This window comes from Haliotis rufescens, unplaced genomic scaffold (genome assembly GCF_023055435.1).
Source record: "Haliotis rufescens isolate VD_foot unplaced genomic scaffold, xgHalRufe1.0.p SCAF_3, whole genome shotgun sequence".
In the NCBI taxonomy this organism is placed as follows: Eukaryota; Metazoa; Mollusca; class Gastropoda; order Lepetellida; family Haliotidae; genus Haliotis; species Haliotis rufescens.
In genome coordinates, this window is record NW_025964001.1 from 20,541,829 (window position 1) to 20,566,849 (window position 25,021).

The 25,021-nt window shown below is 41.0% G+C and overlaps 1 protein-coding gene across 8 annotated transcripts in view; it reads right to left on the reverse strand.

Annotated features, from left to right (window-relative positions):
- Window positions 1–25,021, reverse strand: part of LOC124137071 (delta-like protein D) — a 194,661-nt gene that overhangs the window by 41,900 nt on the left and 127,740 nt on the right. For all 8 annotated transcript variants that reach the window (XM_046503213.2, XM_046503212.2, XM_046503211.2 and 5 more), the window contains one exon: window positions 12,189–12,249. The gene's annotated coding sequence lies outside the window, so the exon portion shown is untranslated. The remainder of the gene's footprint in view (window positions 1–12,188; window positions 12,250–25,021) is intronic.

Below are 25,021 nucleotides of genomic sequence, written 5' to 3' on the forward strand. Positions count from 1 at the left end.
TTTAAAGGGGTTATTCGAAAGATGCCATTCATCTTTTAGCTTCCCGACTTGACTGAAATGTGTAGCCGCGTGCTTTGCGGCTAGGCACAGTGACCCGCGATTCAGGTTAGATATTCACAGTTTATCAGTTCCCACCAAAGATGTCTGCGTAGTTATGGTAACTTATTGTTGAAATCAACCTAACCCTAAAACAAAAGTAAGCACAGGAGTAACCCTAATGACCTGTTAAGCTTGCAAGGCCTAAGTCAAAGGCTAGTCACGTTAGATATACAGTTATCATTTCGCCCATAACCAATCTCTGTGTAGGTACGGTAACGGTTTACTGGTGAATCCAGTCCTACCCAAAAACAAGGAGTAAACTGAATGACCCTTTCCTTGTGTGCTAGGCATGTAACTGTCGTCGGATTGAGTGAGTCATCGAGTTGTTTTACGCCGGTTTTACGCCGCCTTTTCGAAATATTTCAGCAATATCAGGTCGGGGACACCAGAAAAGGGCTTCACACATTTTACCCAGCCGAGGAATCGAACCCTGGCCTTCAGCGTGACGAGCGAACGCTTAAACCACTAGCCTACCCCACCGCGTCCTTTTGACGCATAAGACCACAGTGAGGCAACTACATAATTTAAGACCTACAGATAAATCTCATACAAATATTACTTTTAGGGAACATCCGGTGAATGACCGTTCTTGCAAGACCTGAGACGATTTTGTTCAGTTTTTTCAGGAACAAATTAAATCGTTTAAGGGCTAAAACATCGTCGGTCGCTGGGATAACGGACTAACGACGGTCATTACACGAAGGTGCCTGACTGAGTATAACGTATCCTCATCATTACAGCTTATCTGGCGGTGTGTGCGCGGACGCTGCGAGGCGGAGCAGTGCACTGAGGTAGGTAGAAGGCTAATGAAGCAATTACTGTCACCAAACTATTCTGCCTGGTAGTTGTACGACGGGTAGGAATGGGGAATGATGATATAATGTTCTACCAGAAGGCAATGTCATGTTGGCTTGTCCTGGGTCTTGTCAAAAGTACTGAGGCAAAAACAGTTTGAGACCCACACATACATCTTCCACTTAGCCGAAATATCCCAGAGGTCATTGTGCGCAGCTGAAAGGATGCTGAGGCAACACTGTTTCCATTCAGGTTGAAATATTTCAAATTGATTACTATTATCTAAAAACATGCAACTCCATTTCTATAATTAACTTAGTATTCACCTTTGACAAGATGTTAAGGAAACAAGCATAACCTTATTTCTGCAGAAAACCAGACATCCAATTTTAATAGGTCAACTGTGGTGGGTTCTTTTGCCCTGAATTAAGCTTAAACATGAAGTTCATCTTGCTAGCGCAGTCATGTTGCCATGTGTACAAATAACAAAGACGACATAACACCCCCTTGTCACACCCCAAGATGCCCTTACGATCTCTCGGACGGTCTTTGCCCATACTCTCAGACGTCGTGTTGGTTCTACATGTTAGCGCGTTTACCTTCACACATGTAATAGAAAGTTGTCACCCAAGTATGATCTAATTGGGTAAATGCACAACTTGTAATGGAAAGCGAAGCGGAATAGGAGTTGAGGTTCAAAAAGCGCGTTTCTTATACAGGTGATTCACAATACAAGACTTCCAAACATGCTTGTCAATTTTAAGAATAAACAAGTTTTTTTCTTCCCCCTTTTGACCAACAATGTTTTGTGAACAAAGTCAATATTAAAAGAATGCAGGAGTACACAAACCCTGGGAGGAAAGCTACTGCCTGCGTGAAATCTAAGTAATGTGCTTCTCGGTAAATCGAGTTTACATCCAAATCGTAACATTTTGTGGTGGAGATAAGTGTTGCCATCTTCACTTGATAATTATACGTCGTCACATTATTAAACGATACGGAGGGTCTTTATCTGTATGACTAACATCATAGCAATGCGGCATATACAAGCAAGACGTTGCCTCGCGATACGTGCAACAACTCTCCACTGTGAGACGGGTTTAGAAACCTCAAATTACAATAATCACTGATCATATACCACAATTAACAGTTTAGTCACTGGAGACTTTATGGATTTTTGAAATCGTACGACTGCGAATATTGCCAAGAATAAAGGCAGAACAAAACAACTCTTAAAAAAGTAGTTCAAAGGAAGAATATGAAAGCCGGGTACGAACAAACTGGGACATATTTGTAGGACGTTGTGGATCACGTGATCTGTCTACGCGCATTGTTTCGGCTAACTCAGCAATGCAGCCTTGAGTCGCGCCCAAATCGGCACACTTTGCAAATCTCCATCTCAAATTGAAGTTAATGCCGGTGTTATCCTAACTAATCTTCATGAATACTCTCGCCAACACAATGGTAGCAGCCATGCCACGGTGCACACGCATCTTCTGCTCGTGGAACAAGATGGCGACCTACTGCCAAGGAGGGTGCAAAGAGACTGCGCGTAAACACAACGCGCTTTTTGGCCGAGTAATTTTTGTAAACGACGTAGGAACAACCCTGATGAACAGAAGTAGATGCACATTCGTGACAGAAGTGAATCGGTAAAGCAGCATTGACATCATGAAATACACCATGTACCAGTCCAACAGTCATGCTTCATGGGAACCACATCCGTCGATAGTTCATTTATCAAGATGTCGCGAACGGTACTTTAATAATATCTATAATACTCAAATAGTAAAAAGTAAAATACCTATATATAAACAGTAAAATACCTATATATAAACAATAAAATACCTCAAGGAAACAATAAAATACCTCAAGGGTAAAAATATGATTAATTCACTGTGGCCTTACAGAATCAACTCAATCTCATTAAAATCAGATCTAAGTTCTCGCTGCCGCTAAACAAAGCTTTAGCTGATTTTAATGAGTGAGTGAGTGACTGAGTATGGTTTTACGCCGCTTTTAGCAATATTCCAGCAATATCACGGCGGGGGACACCAGAAATGGGCTTCACACATTGTACCCATGATTTCAATGAGATTGAGAATCAACTGAAAATAAAATGCAATGTTCATATGGGGATAGGTGTTGAACTATTTTAATATACATTTATTTTAGTAAGGTGTTCGGTAAGGTTGGTCGTCTCGTTTGACAGTGTGAATATGCTATGCATTGTTATGTACATCTGATGTGCAACACTTATTATTTTCTCCATCTCTGTGTGTGACGGAACCGTTACGCAATGGGATAAACAGCGCTACCCTTGAAGGCAAACATCGTCGGACAAACCAACGAACTATGTTTAGCACCTGTTGTCAATTGTTGTTCCCAGGTGAGATGTCTACAAGCAGACATTCCCCTCATGACTGCCTCCACCAACATACCCAGAATAGCACCTCCGTCTGGGCTGTTGGTCCTATAGCTGCTGTGTGACAGGGGCTGTTCCTGTCGTAGCTTTACATTCTATACAAAACTACCTGGTCTATACTATGTAAAGGTGGGAAAAAAATGTTGTGTACCCACCTGAATACCACGGGTTAGATTAATTGTTTTAAATTTTAATTATAAATAGTGTTTTACTGTGCACTGTGATGCCTGTTATAATTCATATTTCATTATTATTCATAAGTGTTATATTGTTTTTTCGGGGGATAATAATGTTCATGATATTTTATTTTTATAGTTCACTCTTCGGTCACGTCATGTTGGCGTAACGTCACTTATGCTGACGTCATAAGCAGAACGGCGAACACTTTACGAGGACAGAGGGAAGTATGCGCGCCCGTGATGGTGCAAATCGGAACCTATTTCTAATACACATGGCATATTTATCGCCTTTCTACCTACGTTAGAAATACAAAGTGGTAATTCCGGAACTTAAACAGTCACATTTTGTCATATGTTTGTTCAAACCCATACAGACAAGCCCGAGGCCTAATAATAAGCAGGTAAATATTCACTCAAGGTAATTAGTCTAGCGTTATGATGAGCCAGTTCCGATGCTTCTGCTGTTACTGTCCTCACATATATTTGCACATGCGCAGTACATGCCGATTGCACCAGATTCTCTGTACCGCTCGTCTGGGATGGTCATCGCTAGAAATATTCCCTCTTTTTGCCATTTTTTCTCATGCCGTTTTTGATGTTGTATTGCAAGAGATTTCCCAGCGTCAAAGGTTGGCCAAGTTTAAACAACGTGGCAGCGGCTCATCTCCCTATGTGTGGGCTCCTTGCAAATTGTTGTCACATTAAACTTTATTGTACTTTTTCCCTCCGTCCCATGAAAAGTGTTATTGTAGCGAAGCCCGTAGTCGGTAAACACGCAACTCGGGATGAAACAAAGTGGAATTCTAAACATCGGCGCGCTCTAAAGCAGCAGTTGTCAAACACAGCATGTATAGCAAACACGAGCGTGTATCATTTCACCTATTGTTTCACCTTAAACAAATAGCTCTCCACAGAAGGGGATGTGATCTCGTAGCGCCGTTTGCTCGGGTCCCCGGCTCAGCACTAACGGTATGTCAGCCATCTCTATCGCTAATAGGGACTTTCTGTGACAATGTCGACTTTTTATACCCTTGTTTTTAACGCGTGTGAAATTCAAATTTGAAATGTATCCAATTTTTAAAAATATGGAACCAGATCGGTTCCAAAGAGCTTCAATATTTACCTCGTACCAGAAACAATGCCCTCATTCGACTCATTGTCATTGCAACATTTCAAATTTTAAGTCGCCAATTAAATATAATTCATAGAAAATATAATATGTGGTTACCCATAATAGATGCAAATGAGCCAGTTCAAATGGTTACTTTGGAAAACTGGATCACTATGCAAAATGTTTGATTGTTTGGCAAATCAAAGACACGCTATATAAGATGTGAATTTCAGAGTTTATATTTTCCGCAAAGAAATCGTACCTGAACTTGAACCTTGTAATATTCCTTATCAGAGACCGCGTGACACAGGACATGAACAGTACAATGATAATGGACCTCCACAACAACAAGTGTAAGTTTCACAAGAAAACAGGGCGAGCAATTCAAGGTATTTGTGACAGTAAATCATAGATCTCTCAACATCTCTCAGTTGTCAAAACGCCGCCAGGATAAAAGAATGGTCATCAAGATTTAATCGACTCCCTTGCATCATTAACAAAGGCAATGCATGTTTAAAGCTGGAAGCTGTACGCGAGTGTAGAGTCGGAAGACTACTGCATGTCTGTTCCAGAAAGTCTTGACTATTGTCCTTGATCATGGCCAGGCATTGCTGGATACCGTTACCATATAACCGTCAATGGAGCCGAGTCCGACCTGCTTGTGGTAGACTCAGGCGACGAACTATTGATCATCATGTTGTCTCATGGGAAGTTTTTCTAATTGATCTCCAATAGCAGTTCGATGCTATCTACCGCGCCTTACTGCAGATCTCACAGGAATATTATCGCTCGTTCACTTCGTTTCGGTTTCTCTCGTAACTTCGGAGTTGCATAAATGTTCAAAGAATTTATAAATATTTTTATTATTACCACGTACACCGTCGCCTGGTAACTGATTAAACAAATGTAGTTCTAAGGAAGATAGTTTATGGATGTCAACTTCTTTATAATGAGGAACACAACGTTTCGGAGTATATGCTTCCTCCTTCATCAGGTGTCCTTCCGTATATGATCACTTCTAAATGACTTTCAAAGAATAAAGTTCTGTTTGGGATGTTTTCCGTATGTTTCTTTACAAGTCACTTAACAAATTACACGCGAAGCCATCTTCAGGGAATCATTTATTATTGGAGTGGGTTAGTCAGATGAACTCAGGGAATGTCACCTAATAGGTGACAGTTTCTAGGGGAGGATCGTGACAAATGTACATTTCATGATAAATTTCAAGTGTTTTTGCATTATATTTTTTTTCGGGGAGGGTCATTAAAACACGTGCATGGATGTGAGTGAGTGTGGTTTTACGCCGCCGCTTTGAGCAATATTCCAGCAACATCACGGCGGGGACACCACAAATGGGCTTCACACATTGTACCCATGTCGGGAATCGAACCCGGGTCTTTGGCGTGACGAGCGAACGCTTTAACCACTAGGCTACCCGACCGCCCCAACACGTACATGGTGAGGGAGTGTGTGACCGACCAACGAACCCACCCCTGTAATAAATGACCGGTCCCTCGTGTCCTCAACACGATTTGCGTAGAATTTTGAACAATGCATCCATCCCATGATCCACATAATAGATGGTGTAAATCAAACGGAGTTGTCCCCCTTCGTAACGATGGCGCTGCCATAAACCGGTTCCTAACATACAAGCCAAAGTTCTTACCACATAATGTTTAGTTATAATCATTAACTACAAACTCTTCTGTTTACACGCCCCAGTACACTGATGTTATACACACGTACCCTGCCTTAATCAGCAGAAATTGATCATCTGACTTTGACATAAAACAGTAATTGAATTACGCCCCTTTGTTGGTACTTTCCCACGCAGGAGGTAGGTTCTGTTTAGAAGAATGGCTGCCGTTGCCATGCGCATGCAATCAACTTATCGATAAACGTCAAGGTCTCTCCAAGCTAATTTAAATTTAGAAATAACTATTATTCTCTCTGTATTTTGTGTGGAATGTTTTTTGTATTTATGGAAAACAGTTCTCGCAGATTTTGAAGATGTAACTGAAACGAAAGCGGAGTAGTCGACATACGTGGTAGAAAATGGCGGTTATATTGTTGTTGGTTGAATGGAACCTTTGTCGGCTCTTGGATATAGAAAATAATAGACATGGGAGTCATTCATGGATTCTTTTTCCGTGTTGCGAAAACAATGAAACGTTTGTAAGTAGCCGTCAATTATACTATGGTTGCAGCGTAAGTGGTAGAATGTGTGGGAGGATGAATCGTCACAACATCATTCAAACTCTATTGGGAACAGTTTTTTGTATTCAGAGATTCTAGGAAACATTTGTGCCGCGGTGCGTATCGTGCTGCTCCTAAATTGGACCCATTATAACAGATTACTTAGTCTCTCAAATAGAGTAATGAATCCGGTTAAACAAAAATAATTCAATATCAGAACACTCGAGTATAAAGGGAACCTCAATATCTGATTTCAGGGAGCTAAAAGTGTAGGATGCTTGGTTAATAATTTGCTACTCAAAAAGAAGTTAAAGAACACTCTATTTTGTCTAATTACTACAGTCAATCTGTCATGGCATCACGAATTAACTACTGTATATAATGAAGAATCGGTTGTACAGTAACGTCTTTTGAGAAGAATATAGATATGCTCTATGGGTCTGTAAGATGGACCACGGATTATTTCATGGACGTTGGTTCTTTAAACTGAATATAAGTCTTTCAACCAATTATTTTAGACGTTTATCACCACCATACGTGTACGTATAAAATACATTTCGGTCAGCGTTACTTCGACGTCCCGAGGACCATAGTGCTATTTCCGGTCATGTTGATGACATCAGTCAAGAAAAACAGTACAGGCTCGAGATAATTGAACAGACAACTCTTGACTCTAAAACAACAATTCGGAGCAATCAGCTTGGTCAATAATTCATCCAGGTCGTCCATTAGTTTAAACAGACATGATTTGTGAAAGATAGCTTTCGTTTCATCTCGAAGGACAAGCTCATAAACAACATGGCGGCGTGGCGGATGAAAGGGTTACACGAGCGGCACGTGCATATAGGACAGTGGTCGTCGAAAAACACATAGTGGACGCCATTAAATGAGCGCACGTGGCAAAGTCGTAAATGTGACTGAGCCGGGGTGGTCAAAAACAAACCAGGCACATCTAGAAGTGATGACCCCGACTATTCAGATTCCCTGTCTTTTTACGAATTCTAATTCTGTTTTTTCAGCTGTCTAATCGGATTTACAATGACTGGACGCCAATTAGGATGGACATCGTTAATTGACAAATGGCCAATTAGGATGGGCATCCACAGAGTTTGAATCGACACTTCTTTGAAAAGGAAAGAACAAAGTGTTTAATATGTGGTTTATTGTATACCTTTAACCAACTTAAACAAAATCAAATATCTTAAACACATGGGAAAGTGATAAGACACGTGTAAGTAAAAGTACCCAAAGTAGGTCTGGTAAAAGTAAGAGCCAGTATAGAAACAACCAATACCTGGGATATATCAACAGTGGCTTTTACAAGTTGTACCTATTGGCGGGGGATCAAACCCATGTCTAGGCGCCACAAGCGAACAAAGTTGTTTTATCCCACCGCCCTACTGTAACTATTCCTTACACGGTGTAGGTCTCTGAGAATCAATAACGATGGTATCTATTTTCCGCCTTTATGGGAAGCAAATATCTTGTTATCACATACAAGTCAAACTTCTTTTGATCGTTATGCCCTCGTTGCCTCATGTTTGGAGGTTAATCCACCGTGCCTTCCCTTTATACATCATACACCATCCCTGAACACCACGCTGCCTTAACCCTTCAGCCAGAAAAGAGGCTTGAATAGTGTACTAAACTCACATAAAACATCTATATATACACTATCTTCTCGAGTGATACAATGTTTCCTCTTAATGGGTACCTACATGCACGCATCATGAAAAATGAAAGCCCTTTTTAGAAATCCATGTCATTGTAGAGATCTACCTGTACCAATTATTCAATGTAGAAACCACAGGTGCTTCTGACGTACGCATTAAGTGATGCGTTTAGGAATAATAGGTCAAAGTTAAGTAACACTTAAGAATACTTGTTCAGGTACGTTCCCACGCTGCGGTGGAAGGTTGCAGTCAAACGTCTGGCGTTCCCCTTCAAGGCTATGCTACTCGCCGGTTACACCCAATAGCGAGTTAAACGAGGTGGAACTCGGGGGCGGAACTGAGACGCATATCTATACACAAGGCCCGCTCTACAACCAGATCGCAGCGCTATGAGTGTCGTAAGTCTATGTTTAAGTAAAGAGTTAAGACCGTCTTAGCGCTAAGATCGCTTTTTTGGTAACGGGCGCTGTGACGTCCTATGATTTTGCATATATAAGGTTACTGAACACTGAGTGAGTGAATATTGTTTACGCCGCAGTCGATAATGTAACAGCTATAGCAAGACGGCCAGGACCAGGTAAGCCAATAGTTGACATAACATGACCAGCGTCCCACCCCAAAAACGTTACAAAGAGTAGTTTCCCTTGTTTTGACCATTTCTATAAATACCATTAGCATCATCGACCTGAATATGTGATGCAAGTTTTCACAAACATCACAATGGTGTGACAAAACTTATTGTAACAGATGGATCTTATGAACACACACAAAGGTGAATTTAATGTAATGTTATGTGTTAGGACTTAATCGCGTGACTTATGCCATTAAATAATGTACAAATACCTACATGCCGATGACAATGTTCCCTGTCCGCAGCAGGTGATATGCTACTCAAAAGAAGTTAAGAACCACCCGATTCTTTCATATTACTGTAGTTAACCTGTTATAGTATGACAGATGACCTATAGTAGGCACACGTTTAAGTGAGTGAGTGAATGAGTTTAACGCCGCTTTGAACAGTATTCCAGTAAAATCACGGCGCGTCATGTGGGAGGAAAGCCGGAAGTGATGCACGTTATTTTGATGAAAACATAGAAACATCAGGGCTAACCGTGATTCGAACCCAGTCATAGGTTTCTGGCGTGCCCAAGGGATGCAACTGTGCACGGTGAAGTGCGGCGCCTGAGACGACTGTGCCACCCGTAATCCCCACGTTTAAGTAAAAGTATCAAAAATAGATCTGGTAAAAGTAAGAACAAGTGATAGAAACATCTAACATCGAACAATGTTATTATTTCCCACCGACCTATACTAACTATGTACCGTCCGCATTGGCGGTCTCCACGAACCAATAACATGGCATAAGGTTATCTATCTTTTCGTGGGAAGCAACTACTTCGTTATAACATACTTGTCAAGTTTCGTATGTTAATTGTGCCCTTGATGCCTCGTATGACGGTAATCCACAGTGCCTTCCCTTCGTACATAACACAATATCCCTGAACACAAAGCTGCCTTAACCCCTCAGCCAGAAGACTTGAACAGTGTACCCACTCGAGAAGTTTGTATGTATGTATGTATGTATGTATGTATGTATGTATGTATGTATGTATGTGTGCGTGCGTACAACATACATACACACTATCTTCCTCTTAAAGGGCACCTACATGCACGCATCATAAAAAATGAAGGCCCTTTACAGAAAAAATGCTGTGAAAAATCAAATGAATACTAGTTTAAAGCTGTATTCCCGAGGTAAACCCATACCGCGTTGTGTCCTCCAGAAGTAGAGAGGAGCAGCACACATCTAGTATCTCCCCCAAGATTTCCGTATTCTCCGTACATGCAGTGCCATTGTGTCATTCTCAAGTATGAGTGTGCCCCTCTATTCCCCCTATACTACGCACCGCGCCTTTGGTTCACAGTGTAGAGAGCATAGAATAGAGCCAGTATCTAGCTATTCCCTATATTGCCTTGTACTACATACAGTGCCTTGGCTCATAGCATAGCTCATAGTATAGTTCATGTATAGTACAGTAAGATATAGTACAGTAGTGTACGACACGACACTTTAGTATAGTACTGTACTGTATAGTATGGTATCGTATAGTATAGTATAGCCTATAGTATTGTATTGCCTATAGTATTGTATTGCATATATATAGTATATAGCCTCCAGGGCTTTAACGGACGTAAACTATGGCGTCCTACATGCAATCTAATTGTGAATGGACGCAAATTATTTAAACAGAGGTTGAAAAATGTATGGCTGCTTGAATATTTAAATTTATCAAATTTATCGATTGTAGATATTATATAACTAACATTTGTTTCGGTTAAGTTATTCTCCAGTTTAGTGAGTGAGTTAGATTTTACGCCGCTTTTAGCAATATTCCAGCAACATCACGGCGGGGGACACCAGAAATTGGCTTCACACATTGTACCCATGTGGGGAATCGAACTCGGGCCTTCAGCGGGACGAGCGAACGCTTCAACCACTAGACTACCCCACGCCCCTTCTCCAGTTCAGGTGTCAATGGGTAGGTTTTATCACTTTAACATCAGTTTCCTTAGCATGATACCATTCTTCGAAATCAAGTGAAGCGTGCCGAATGTTGTCAGCCAAGGACCTCCCTATTCATGTCTTGGACCCCACCAAATCTATAACTGAAAGTCTCCTGGACTCGAAAATAGATGGACATAGGTACATCTCTTAAAGCCAGTATATACGCCCCTCTCATGCCTCTAGACCCGAGAAACACAAATATTATCATAATTGGACCTATTATTAAGTAGTATAGAGCCAGTACAGCCTTCTACTCCTTTCACAGATGACATCGATCAGGCGCTGGAGGGGAGGAACTTGCCAATTAGGAGTGCAAACATTTGGCGGAATTACTGTCTACACCGCCTTCATCACAACAGACGACTCGGGTGCTCTGTGTATTTTCATAGTCATTGAATCAGGTGATAAAATGGCCCAGTACGTTGATAGAGGCCGAGATTAACCATTAGACGAGGCTAAGTTTGGTCAAACACTTCCGCTATACTTGGGATGAACCTATCCAATTAGATCCATCCTCGCTTTTTGATTCGAGCATCCTGTAGTTCATACTCCTGTTGGCGGTTAGCATCCCCGTAATCAGACCTTTACCTCGTCAAAGAGGAGGCACACGTCCCATTCGGCCAAACAGAGGATGCGTTGTTAGGTTACGGTCAAGACGCTGACCAGGTCGACAACTTAGTAAATATTTAAACTGACCATACAAAGAAAGGAAAACTCAGTTACTTCATTGTAAAACAGGGTTCAACACAGAGGCCACTTCGGAAACAAACGGCTTAGGTGGGAAAGGCTGGTTTTGGTCAGTACATAAACAGCTTGTTCAGCTTTGTTGATTTCTATTACGAGCTTTAATCATACACCAATTAATATACGGCGATGATACAAATATCGCCATGCTGATAGTAACCGACCCATTAACCTGAGCACCAAAATTATAACTTAAAAAACTACTAACATTATTTTCTTTATAAATATCTTAGCATATTCGCGTCAATTCAATTTTTATGTCATTAAGCCTGCCTAAAAAGTAATCAATGGTTTCCCATTAACGTTTTATAAGGTGATAAAAGCATTCAATGAGGTAGAAATAAATCCACCAATTAAAACAAGCAATGTGGGGGTGGAGACAATAAGAGGAAAAACTCACCAATTGATTAGGTTATCGATCAGTCCCCAGCCCCGGAGGGGTGCTTCCGGCAGTGTATCCACTGGAAAAGAGACAAGTCACCGTCAGTTTTAAGGAAACAAGACCGTATGTGTCCGATTCACACTTATCAATCTTTGTCCTGCCCAGGAATAAACCTGTCCTCGTTCAGCGCTGCATGGTAATTGCTGTAGTTACCTGGCCGACGACCAAATTTGAGGGGGACACCCTACAGCGAGCTTTCTTTCACATTCCACATCTGTCATAGAGAGTCAATCAAACACAATGAAGAATACATCCAAACTATGTACGCGATCCCACTCGTCAAAACAGTTGAAGAGCTAGACAATGAATGATAACGGGAAATAAGAAAGAAACCCGTTTTGAGCGTCAATCAGAGAAACGGTATATTCCCACGCCACCAGAGCTCTATGAAGAGAATGCTAACAGTACACCGAAATTTCCCTTCAAGTCGGGAGGGGGCGCTGAGCTCGCATCCGAAGCACAAGCAAGCGAGATTGGAGCCAGAGCGGCACAAACACGAGCCGGGGACACAGACGAGTTCTTTAAACATGGGAGCTTTGTCTACAATAGCAGCAACACAAATCAGGGATCGTGTGCACCACTGTGTCCAACAAGCTACTTGTAGGTCCAAGTTTTATTTAACGCAATCAGATACTGGAAATTATCCTCCATAACAAATGCCTTGAGCTCCCCGGAGACAAGATCTGAACGGTATTGGCCGTCTAACAGTTTTCGTCTGCTCTCCTATCTACTGGGCCCGGGGATCATTCGCCGCACGCGACTTGAGCAACAGGATCCCCCAGAAAACTGTTTACCTGATAACAACACGCCACATATACCATCATTTTCTGATATCTGCGTGTCCCATTGGGTGTCGTCTGCCCGACCGCCCACTACAGCTTAGGATCGCCATCATGGCAGTAGTCAGATTAATAATTGATGTCCAGAGAGAGAAGTCAACCTGATGCACAGCTTACGTCAAGACACTTACAGGTGCTGAAGCACCAACAGAAGGCAGGACGCCAGCCACCACATGTGTCGTGAAACAATGCCTTGTAATTCAGATGCGCTAAACATTACGATAACTACACTAATCTTTCAAATATTACAAAGATCTTTCAAATATTATTTCTGTTAAACTCGGTGATGTAACTGAAATAATGTTCATAGCGGCGTAAATTGGTACTGAAAAAATATACATTAGCGTATTTTACTTAGACCTTGTTTGTCACAAGCCTGGTCTGTTGTCATCAGTATCTTAATAGCGTTTTAATGCAAAACGACCCCTACAACCTACTGAAATCGAACAGGTTCGTTTGAGTTTGGGTGATGGGACATGGGGTTTAACGCCGCGTTCAAAATAATTGCTCTTATATTGCGGCGTGCGTGCGTGCGTTTGTGCGTGCGTGCGTGAGAGAGAGACTGAGTGAGTGAGTGAAAGTGTGTGTGCGCGCTTGCTTGTACTAGTCTGGGTTAATGTCGAATTTATATTGCTATCCCACTGATGTACCATGCCGCAGTTTTAATTTGTTTGTATAAGCAATATTCCAGCTGTATGACGGCGGGTCTGTAAATAATCGAGCCTGGACCAGACAATCTAATGATTGACATCATGAGCATCGATCCACGCACTTTGAATACGATGACATGCATCAACCAAGTCAGCGAGTCTGACCTCCCGATCCCCTTTTACGACAAGCATGCAGCAGTTGTAACATGGATACCCCACTCAGACACAGTATACTTATTCATAGCCGACCAGTCCTTGTTTTATCCCCTTAGTACCGAGCGTCAGGCAGGGTAACAAGAAGTACCATCTTTTAACGTCTATTGGTATTACGTGGCCGGCGGTCGAATCTCTGTCCGGGCAGACGCATTACCAGAAGAGAGAAGTGTCAGCCCGGAATCTAATCATCGTTGATCCCTAATGTCCCGTTTTCCGGGCGGTCAGTTCCACAATGTGTGAGCTTTTAACAGTATTCTGGTTATATCGGGAGGAAAGCCCGAAGTGATGCAGGTCTCAGACGTTTACCACTTCGGTTAAACCCACGAGCACGGGTATGGTGCAGACAAACCTATAAACATAATTGGGGCGAACCGGGATTCGAACCCACAATCATAGGTTTCTGGCGTGCCCAAGGGACGCAACTCTGCAGAGCGAATCGCGGCGCCTTAGACGACTGGGCCACCCGTGCCCCCGTCAGTTCCACAGACAACCATCATGCCAATAACAGCGAATCTATCTATACTACTTAAAACAAGTTAAAGAACACATAATTGGAAGGATGTGTGTTGCAAAACCCACCAGCCACGCCAGATTAACTATAGCCATCTAAAAATCAAGACTAACGCTAAGTCTCCTGAAATATATAATTTTGATAAAAACAAACAACTCCATTTTAATTGAAAAGGAGCCCCAGTGAGATGGGAGATTCAGAACCTGATCCCGAGGACAATCTAGACATGCTTCTTTTAGGGCTCTTGCATTACAGAAAGGACTGGGCAGAAGGGAAAATAATATTGGTCACGGACTGAGACAGACTAGAAAACATCGGATGCTCCTTAACTTATTTGGAGTAGTATATATGGTTGAACATGTAATAATGTTGGCATTCATCTATCAAGATTCAGGAACACACATAACGATCACACAGACTGTCTCAAATTCAGACCTCCTTGCTTTCTAAACAAGATGTTGGACTGGGAGGTAAAACAGGTGAACAATTACTTCAGCGTTAAATCTGAGGCAAGGGCAGATAACTGCACGGGACAACACACATAACAGCCATAATATAACGACATTGATAATGTATCGAAGAATCTGCTACCAAAGACACTAACGGTTGACAGCTCTGTGGGTATAAGGGTAAGGGGCGGCATTGGGGTCGTTTTTCGACTAGCTGGTCGCATTGAGAGTCGATGGTGCAGTGAGAAGTTTCTGAATACCGCTGCTTAGGTGATTGTTGTTGCAAAACAAAGTGGGCCATGCAAAACAACGCTCAATGGATTTATCACGCTATTTATTATCCTTCTTGTCACAGTGTTCTTCGTGGGTGTAGGTCCCGGGGCAGATTTATCTTGTATCTTACTCGTATAATACTGTCCCATGGGTACACCTCTGGAGTCTGAACCTTGGTTTTCTAAGCCGTTGAATAGAAACAATCGCTGACAACCATGGTCCGCTGTGAAACTGGCAAGTGAATGAACAGACACGCTCATACTTTGAGTAAAAATTGCTCCCAATCATACGAAAAGTCAACCTCTACGTTGATCTCAGTAGGAAGGAGACATTTGTAAAATATATAACATGATAGATAAGTTGAATAATCACAATAGGACACTTCCAGCACTCATTAAACTAACTATAAGTCCCAGAAATAAAGTTCGTTATCAAATTGAATTGTATCTACAAAATGAAAAATAAATCAAATTCGAAACCCGAACAATGGTTAGTTTAAGAGCTGGGGCAATCGGGACTTGCCAACTCATTCTAGACTTGCCAACTCATTCTAGACTTCAGTTGGACTTCTTTTTTAATTGATGCTTAAGGAGATAAATACTTTTCATATTGACCATGTTGCTTCAATTGCACAAATAAGACGACACGGGTTTTAAAAATCAACCATTCTGTGGACAAACTTACAATATATATATATATATATATATATATATATAGTTCTAATTGACATTACTTCGAATAACGTTTATTAATAATTCGAACAATTTATGAAGTCACCATGTTCTGCGAGCTGCCTAACGGTGTCACACGTGTGGGAGTTCAAATGTAGCGTCAAGTCTGCCATGTTTCTGCTACATTTTGACGAGGTGCCGCGTACAGTGTACACACATAATGCATCAGATCAGTTTGCCCAAAGTCTATGCCCCATACACAATGCCAGTCGCTGTCAATGACGAGCGACACACAAAACTGTAACACTACATAAGGGAGTGGCGAGAATGGGCTTTAAATGCTTGATCACGGACATCAGCAAGAGCACTCGAGTCAAAATCATTACACAAGTTTGTGCAATTTACAAGTTAACGAACACTGTAACATAAAACCACGCTTCATTCCGTGACCTTTACAAGTCACGAAGGGTCATGGCGGCAACGTGAGCCAGCATTCTACATGCGCGTAAGTCACGCTTAGCTCTCGCACGAAATCCTGGATCAACGAGATTTTATTGCCTCGTGATTTCTTAAAGAGGGTTATTAATGATGCATTGTCTAGGGGGAAACTCTTCCAATCGAACGCTAGACCACCGCTGATAGTCCAAGGGAGGATTGACGTTTTTTACAAAAGATTCTTGCTGACGAATCAGCACATGGGATTAGAGGTCAAAGGTCCCACGTCACATGCAAGGATTTGGTACGCGGTGGTACTTGGAAATTAATGATTTAGCAGATAGATTGGACGAATGCAATGGGTAGGGAAACAATTCATTTGAAAATCATTACCAAAGGGAGAATTATCTGGTGATTTAGTTGGCTGTGAACAAAGGGACACGACGGACCTTTGACATACACGTCTCCTTTTTATGAAAATATAACTGATTATTTTTAAATACCTACATGTATGTTAAAATGTTTATAAACGTTCAATATCACTAAACACTATTCCATATACAGCTACCACATGACCGATGTTGAGCTTATTGAATTCAAACGAGCGAGTGAATACGGGATACGGCAACAGTTTTTCAGTTGTGTCATGGCGTTTCAGCTTTATGGGGGAGGAAAGCCCGAAGAGACACGGGCCAACGTGGACCAAGTTGGTGCAACCTACGAGCACCGCACAAGAACCGAGAACCATAACCCACGAGAATATAGAACTCAAAGCCAAGTCCTACAGATTCTCACAATTCATGTATTTTGTAACCATGTTATATTTAATTATTAACGATGTTAAACAATAAATCACCAATATAAACAATACACCACCTACCGCTTGGCTTGCATGTACAAGAAACGCCAGTCCGAGCGTTAAATCAGGAATGTCCCTCGTATTCTTATCACTAGGGGCACATTCCCCTTCCCCATCGCGGTTCCTCACGGGGATAGTATTACATACCCTCATGTGACGGATACGTATTTTTGGAAGTGATGCAAAAATCCAGGTCGCAACCATAACAAGACTAAAACAAACAAACTTACATTATAACAGACGTACTCGCTTCTTCGCCATGGCAGAACCAATTCAATACCATGTCCTATCTAAGCGATTATTATCATAATAGTTTTCTTCTTATTTGAAAGGGCATTGTGGAACACAAAGGGGCAATTCTGTAAGATTTATCGGTTCTTAGCGTGCAATATTTATGTGGGTTCTGTTTTATGGCTTTATGGTTTTAGGTTTCAAAGGTAAAGACATAAAACCTATCAATATTTCAGCGCTATATCGATAAAGGGAAAGAAAGAAAATGAAAATTTCTCCAAATTCGATCCGTCATTTTAACATATATTTTTAGTCAGATCATCGTCATAAACGTCGGTTAGTTGCTTTATGACGAATGGTAAAAGTAAAGCATTAACTATTCCGAACAATGTACATACGTGAGTGCACATTGGGTCATTGTCCCGACATTAGATGGGTAATCTTCAGTCTCAAAATCACATTACATTGTTCATGCAGACAGTCAACTTATGTTGCACTGATAAGTTATTAAATGCAGCTGTTAATTGCATAGAGGCCAATGGTTTCAAATTAATTAAATTGAATACGTCTTGTTAAAATTCAGCTACGTAAATGTTTCGAATATATTCAAGTTAATGACTTACGTGTAGTTAAATTCAGTTACGTAAATGTTTCTTATATATTCAAGGTAATGACTTACGTGTAGTTAACTTCAGTTACGTAAATGTTTCGTATATATTCAAGTTAATGACTTACATGTTGTTCAATTCAGTTAAGTAAATGTTTCGTATATATTCAAGTTAATGACTTACGTGTAGTTAAATTCAGTTACGTCAATTTCTCGAAGATTCAAGTTTATTATTTACAGGTGGTCACGTTCACTTACGTCAATGTTTCGCAGATTCAATTTAATGATTTACATGAGGTCAGTTTCATTTTCGTCGATGTTGAATAATGTACACAAAAAGATATCAATCAATATCGAAATCGAAAGAGATTTAGTAATTCAGGTGGGTATTGAACATATTGTTTCTTAATAATGAAGGAACATATCTCAAATTTAAGAACGTTTAATAGGAATGTCTGCAGATAATAGAAAATATACATTCGATCAAATCAGCTTTTTGTGTTCTTTTGAAATAGAGCTTCGTGGCTTAAAAACTAAATAAATTACTGTGAAGACCGTGATTTCAATACCCAGGTAAAATGAACATCACATGTGTTCCCAGTAGTCTTCTGATCACCTCGCCTCGCGGGAAGTGATTCACGGGTATTATTTACTCAATGGGGACAAATCCTACTTAGACTATATTAAGTATATTTTGATAGCTTTTGGTTTTCACGTGAACCTATTTGACACATTTACTTGATCAAACATAGTCATTGTAATGCAACTTTAATATGACAACAACCATAACGAATTTCACATCGCGCTGGTCCAGTGGTTTCAAGTGAAATTATATCGTACTATTTGGAAGAACAGGTATCAGATTTCACACAATGAATCATAAAAAAAATATGAAACTTTACCTTCTGGCAAATAATCACACGTAAAGGCGTTGTTTATGCGAAGTATTTACCTGTTAATAACAGGTAGAACATTCAACTGACTTCATTTACAGCCAACAGCTCAGCCTACTTTGAAGTGCACGAGATGAACGGGAAGCACGGGAAACACGTGCGGGACATTCACATGTCAATCAATGTCAATCAGTCTCTTAATGTTATTTTACCGAAGCAGTTTTCAACGAAGACATTGTAAAGGTACATATGATATAAAATGTCCTCTTTATTTGTCGTTTTGTAAATTACCAATAGCATTACGGTGCCATTATCTAACATTAAACATAATTAGCATATTATGTTGTCTAAACGAGTTTTCCTTGAAGCAATATATAGATGTTATTAACCTCTTAGTATGGTTCGGTGGGTTTTTTATATACTTCTGAAGCTCAGTCCGCTCGTGCTTCACTCCAAGGGAGCTAACTCTATCAAGATAACTTGAAAGACATGAAGGTTATCGTCAGCAGATTTCAAGTGCGTCTTGTCGATCGAAATCCGAAAACAAATGTTTTCTGTGTATGATATGTTTTTGTGATTATATCTACGCTTTAAGCCCTGAAATCAGTTAAAACGATTTCGAAGTACGTTCGCGATTGTTTAAGAAGCATGTAAAAAGTTCTTTAGAGGCGACAAATGGTGATTTCCTAGGCAGATAGAACAAGGTAGTATACGGCCCCGCGTCTCAGATCATACAACATACATAAGATAAATCTACTGTTATAGGGTATTGTTTAAAGTTTGACTGACCTATTCATGAAATCTATTGTTATAGGTTATTGTAAAATATCAAAGCATATTCCAACGCTGAATGATTGTATTAAGACGGAAGAAATAGCTGTGATTTGGACAGAGCTGCCAAATAATTCGTGTGCATGCTTCCTTTGAATCTGGTTAAGTAAGTGATTTTATCTGCATATTTGAATGATTACATTTCATTCACAACATAATTGGCATTTGGCCTTCTCCTGGTCTCTGCGTGTGAGATACGTATCTCAGTACTACACTTCTCTGTGGGAACCAACTCGCGTACAGGCATACAGCAATTCCGTTGTTTTATTAGTACAAGACAGTTTTTCTCCATTTTATTCACGTTACAAGTCCTGTTGTCTGTTCTAATTGTGGTCTCACCTGTGACGTCAGTATCAGTTAAGACATGCCTCCTATGAAGTTTATCTGTGCACGCCTGTCAACTGGACACGAAGAGTGTGCATAGATGCAGGTTGTCTGCATAGTACATGCACAATTTCACACGCACTAAGCGATCAAAATGTTTATCGCATGTGCTTCATATCAATTTGTCACCTTTAAGGGCTCATGTATTTCTTCTTCTTCACATGTGGACGGACAGACGTGTCATTATTTATGCTTTTGGGGGACATTGTTTGAGAGTCACGTTGCTTTGGACAGTATTCTACTCATGTCACGGCGTGTCAGCTTTTAAAATGTGGGAGGAAAGCCCGAAGTAATGCATGTCTCAGACTTTTACCACTTTGGTTAAACCTGCCCACATAATTGGTTAATATACTGAAAGTAACGGGGTGTTTTTTGTTGTTAATGAATGGGTTAAGGCTACAATAAATTTGTATCCAAAGTTTCAAAAACGTTAACAACAGTTATTACATGATATTTTTGTAAGAAGACTGTACATGTATCCGTGGACATTAACTGTCGTTATGTAATGTACACGACGAATGAATGTCTGGTTGGACTATGTGTAATGGGAAGTCAACACGTACACTAAGAAGGGGACACATCGTGAGTTTCCCCCGTCTGTAGGAGTATGAAGACAACAAATGATGTCAGGTGGGGGTGTTTGGTTGCGAGGAGGGCGGAGTTGAAAATCTAATAATTTATTTATTGTGACCTAACACGTTTATTCTAATGGAGCAGCATAACGGTCTGTGCAGTGTACTAACCTATATGGGGGCGGTCGGGTAGCCTAGTGGTTAAAGCGTTCGCTCGTCACGCCGAAGCCCCGTTTACGATTCCCGACATGGGTACAATGTGTGAAGCCCATTTCTGGTGTCCCGCGCCGTGATATTGCTGGAATATTGCTAAAAGCGGCGTAAAACCATACTCACTCACTCACTCACTCACTAACCTATATGAGAGGACAAACAGTTCACAGGCAAAACACTGAGTCTTGACGAGACAGTCCAATGATTGATATCATGAGCATTGATCCACGCAACTGGGATACGATGACATGAATCAACCAAGTCAGCGGGCCCGACCACCCGATCCCTCTTACGACAAGCATAGTCGCCTCTAAGGACAAACATGGGTTGCTGAAGGTCCATCTTCACGGGCCTTATGGACAAGTGAATACGTAAAATTGGGGTTAAGCTGTTGTATTTGATTTATCACGTCACGGCGTGTCATCTAAAATGGATCGGGTGGGCAGGCTCGGCTACTTGTCTCATTGCATGTCATCGTTTCCCAATTACGTGGATCGATGCTCATGATATCAATCACTGGATTGTCTAGATTCGATTATTTACAGAATATTGCTGAATGTGGCGTTTACAACCAACAATAACGTGTGCAAGCCTGTGCCCCTGTCGACAACGATAAAGGTGAATATGACAATTAGTAGATTTATTTATTATCTTTATTGGTTGAATATCACGTGTTAGTTCGTTCACACTAAAAACATAAATACATTATGTCACCGAAGCATGCAGCCCATGCCTGCCCATTAGATGAGTAACGTTAGAGAAGAAGCCTAATTTTGTATCATTATCAGAGTGCATTGTCGCATACCATGATCTACCTGTCATGCGTTCCGGTTCGTCCAAACAAACATACGTGACGGCACAGAAGCAATAAATATCAAACATTGAAATAAAACGAATAATTGCGGAAATATGTAATTCACCCAAGGGTATCCACAGCCGCCAATCCTATTGACAGAACCCATGCATGACTGGACTTGCTGTCTCGGGTTAAGTGAAGCTTGGAGATTGTATCTTGGATTACAGTAAACAGCCCATGGGCTTCCCGCAGTCTTTTTTATTCGAAATATTTGCGGATAAGATGCTTTAACTCGCCATCAGCATGAGACATTATAACATATCAGAAATGTACCTATAGCACAGGTAACGTAACAGTTGTTACGGGGGCGTTCAATAAGTTTTGCAACTTCAATATAAGACCAAGTCGCAGAATATCTTTTGCACTTATATTTTTCAATATAATCTCCATTCACCTCAATACATCTATTCCATTTTTGTCCTCCAAGCTTTTAATACCACTTCTATAGAAATCCGCAGATTGGCCCTCTAACCGCGCCTCTCTGGCAGCCTATATGTCCTCGTCATCATGGAAGCGTCTTCCAAGTAGGGCAGTTTTCATTTGCCGGAACAGGAAATAGTCACTGGGGCTAAGTCTGGACTGTACAGTTAAATCACCCACCCTGCAGCCCGGAGTAACTTTTAATTTCTAGAACTTTCACTTCCATCCCTTTGCTATTTTGTAGACATCTTCTAAGTTTAAATCATAATTCAGTCGAATTAAAATTCTCACAAAACAGTTTATATTCCCGAAATATCACTTCTGTGGCGAATATTATTGAGAAAAAAATGTAATAATGTGAAAGTAAGTATACTATAACATGCCAAATATGCATAAACGTGTTCTTTCATTTGAAGGTTTTGACAACTCTTGTACACCATTATGTAAAACGGTGTGGGTGACCCCGCCGGTCATGTTGTGTTTTTGAAGAAGTTGACGATGTAAAAGGTGTCACCTATCACCCTGCGAGATACAGGGGAGTTTGTACATACAGATGACTTCATCAATGTCACCGTGCCCCGCGACCGCCGTCAGACCAGAGTGGTCATCCCTGGCCGATTATGATAGGACACCCATGAAAACTGTCCACTACAACTCTGATCGATGCATTATCGCTCAATCAGCTGGACGAAGATTTGTCATGTGCCATGTTAAGATGTGACTGATTGTCATATTCGTGAAATACCTCACTAATAGATCGGTCATAATCCCTATTTCCCAGAGTTACGGTGGTGTTAGTCCGGGGTTTGGGGGTCAGACAGGCCTAGCAGTGGACAGCTGCGGTGGGTGATAGACAAGTGTCAAAACAGTTCTTACAAGAAACAAAGAAAACGTCAATCAAGCGTTGATTTCTCGTCATATGTCAGTACTATGATTCACAAAGCTATTTATATATATAAAATCAAGGTATTATAACGTTTTCTGATGACATCACTATATTTTGAAGCGAATGAAAAAAACCGTTCTAGTATATCGTCATTCCATTTTACGTATTCAATATTTTAATTGATTAATTACAGAGGGTTGGGCTAGAGACGAGAATTTTTAAAAGAAATAATTTAGATTGGTTTTAGGTGGTTTTGGTGGTGGTTTAGGTTGTGTGTGTGTGTGTGTGTGTGTGTGTGTGTGTGTGTGGTGGTGGATGGGTGCACTGTTTGTCGTGATACCCCCTTCACGGTAACCATGAAATAGGATCCAATAGACTCTCGAACAATCTCTTCACTTACACCACACGGAGATATGTATGTAAATAACGTATATTTAATTGAAATAGAATAAGTCTTATACGAATAAATATCATAAAGTCTTTTATAGTTTTTGTTTTTTTTATATGATACGTTAATATTTAAATCACCAGTCATGTTAGTCCAATAAGACTACAGAGCCATTCCCGATACACATATAGATACACGTAACCTTCCCAGCAAACTTTAAATAGTATTTTGACATTCTGTCTGACCTTAAGCTAACACTTAGTGTTGACATTATCCGGATTATTTTATCTGTTGGCCAGCCCCGACAAACCCCCCAGCGTTGGGATGCACATCAAACACAGACACACTATCAAGCGACACACTTTCTAATCATATGTTTCTTTGGACTGACTTCATTGGACAATTCTCCACATGGGTACAAGGTGTGAAGCCCATTTCTGGTGTCCCCCACAGTGACATTGTTGTTAAAAGCGGTGTAAAACTGTATTCACTCACACAAACACTCCGGATCTTTATTATTTGCAACGTCTATACCTTGTTAAAGGGACAATACTATGAACGTCTATACCTAGTTAAAGGGACAATACTATGAACGTCTATATCTAGCTAAAGGGACAATACTTTGAACGTCTATACCTAGTTAAAGGGACAATACTATGAACGTCAGTTGGTCGCCTGTTACGACCAGCGTAGGCTGCGTGGATCTATTCTAACCCGGAATCCGCACCAGGATTTTATCATATGAGTGAGTGAGTATGGTTTTACGCCGCTTTTAGCAATATTCCAGCAATATCACGGCGGGGGACACCAGAAATGGGCTTCACACATTGTACCCATGACGGAAATCGAACCCGGGTCTTCGGCGTGACGAGCGAACGCTTTAACCACTAGGCTACCCGACCGCCCCTTTTATCATATGAAGGACATAACGCTTAGTTATACATACAGACTGATATATCAGTTCGAAACAAATCACTAGGTAGGTGTAGCAATTTATACATTAGATATGCACTTTAGGTTGGTTGGTTGGTTTGTTGTTTTACGCCGCACTCAGCAATATTCCAGCTATTTGACGGCGGTCTGTAAATAATCGAGTCTGGACCAGACAATCCAGTGCGTGATATCATGAGCATCGATCCACGCAATTGGTATGGATTAGATGCTTCAACCAAGTCAGCGAGCCTGACCACCCGATCCTGTTAGTCGCCTTTTACGACATGCACTTCTGGGTGTTTCCCAAGGACAGACTTTGAGAAGTAACAGTGGCAAGGTTTCCGCTGTGATATCACCAGCATCACTGATGACCAAACTATCAAGCGATAAAACTTAAGGAGTTTGGTACAATTAAATAAATAGTATCTATGTGTGTATTATTCATTATATCCAGGGGGCACTGGTGGCCCAGTTGTCTAAGGTGCCGCGATTCGCTGTGCAGAGTTGCGTCCTTTGGGCACGCCAGAAACCTGTGATTGTGGGTTCGAATCCCGGTTCGACCCGATTATGTTTCTAGGTTTGTAAGCACCATACCCGTGCTCGTGGGTTTCACCGAAATGGTAAACGTCTGAGACCTGCATCTCTTCAGGCTTTCCTCCCACATGAAGCTGTCA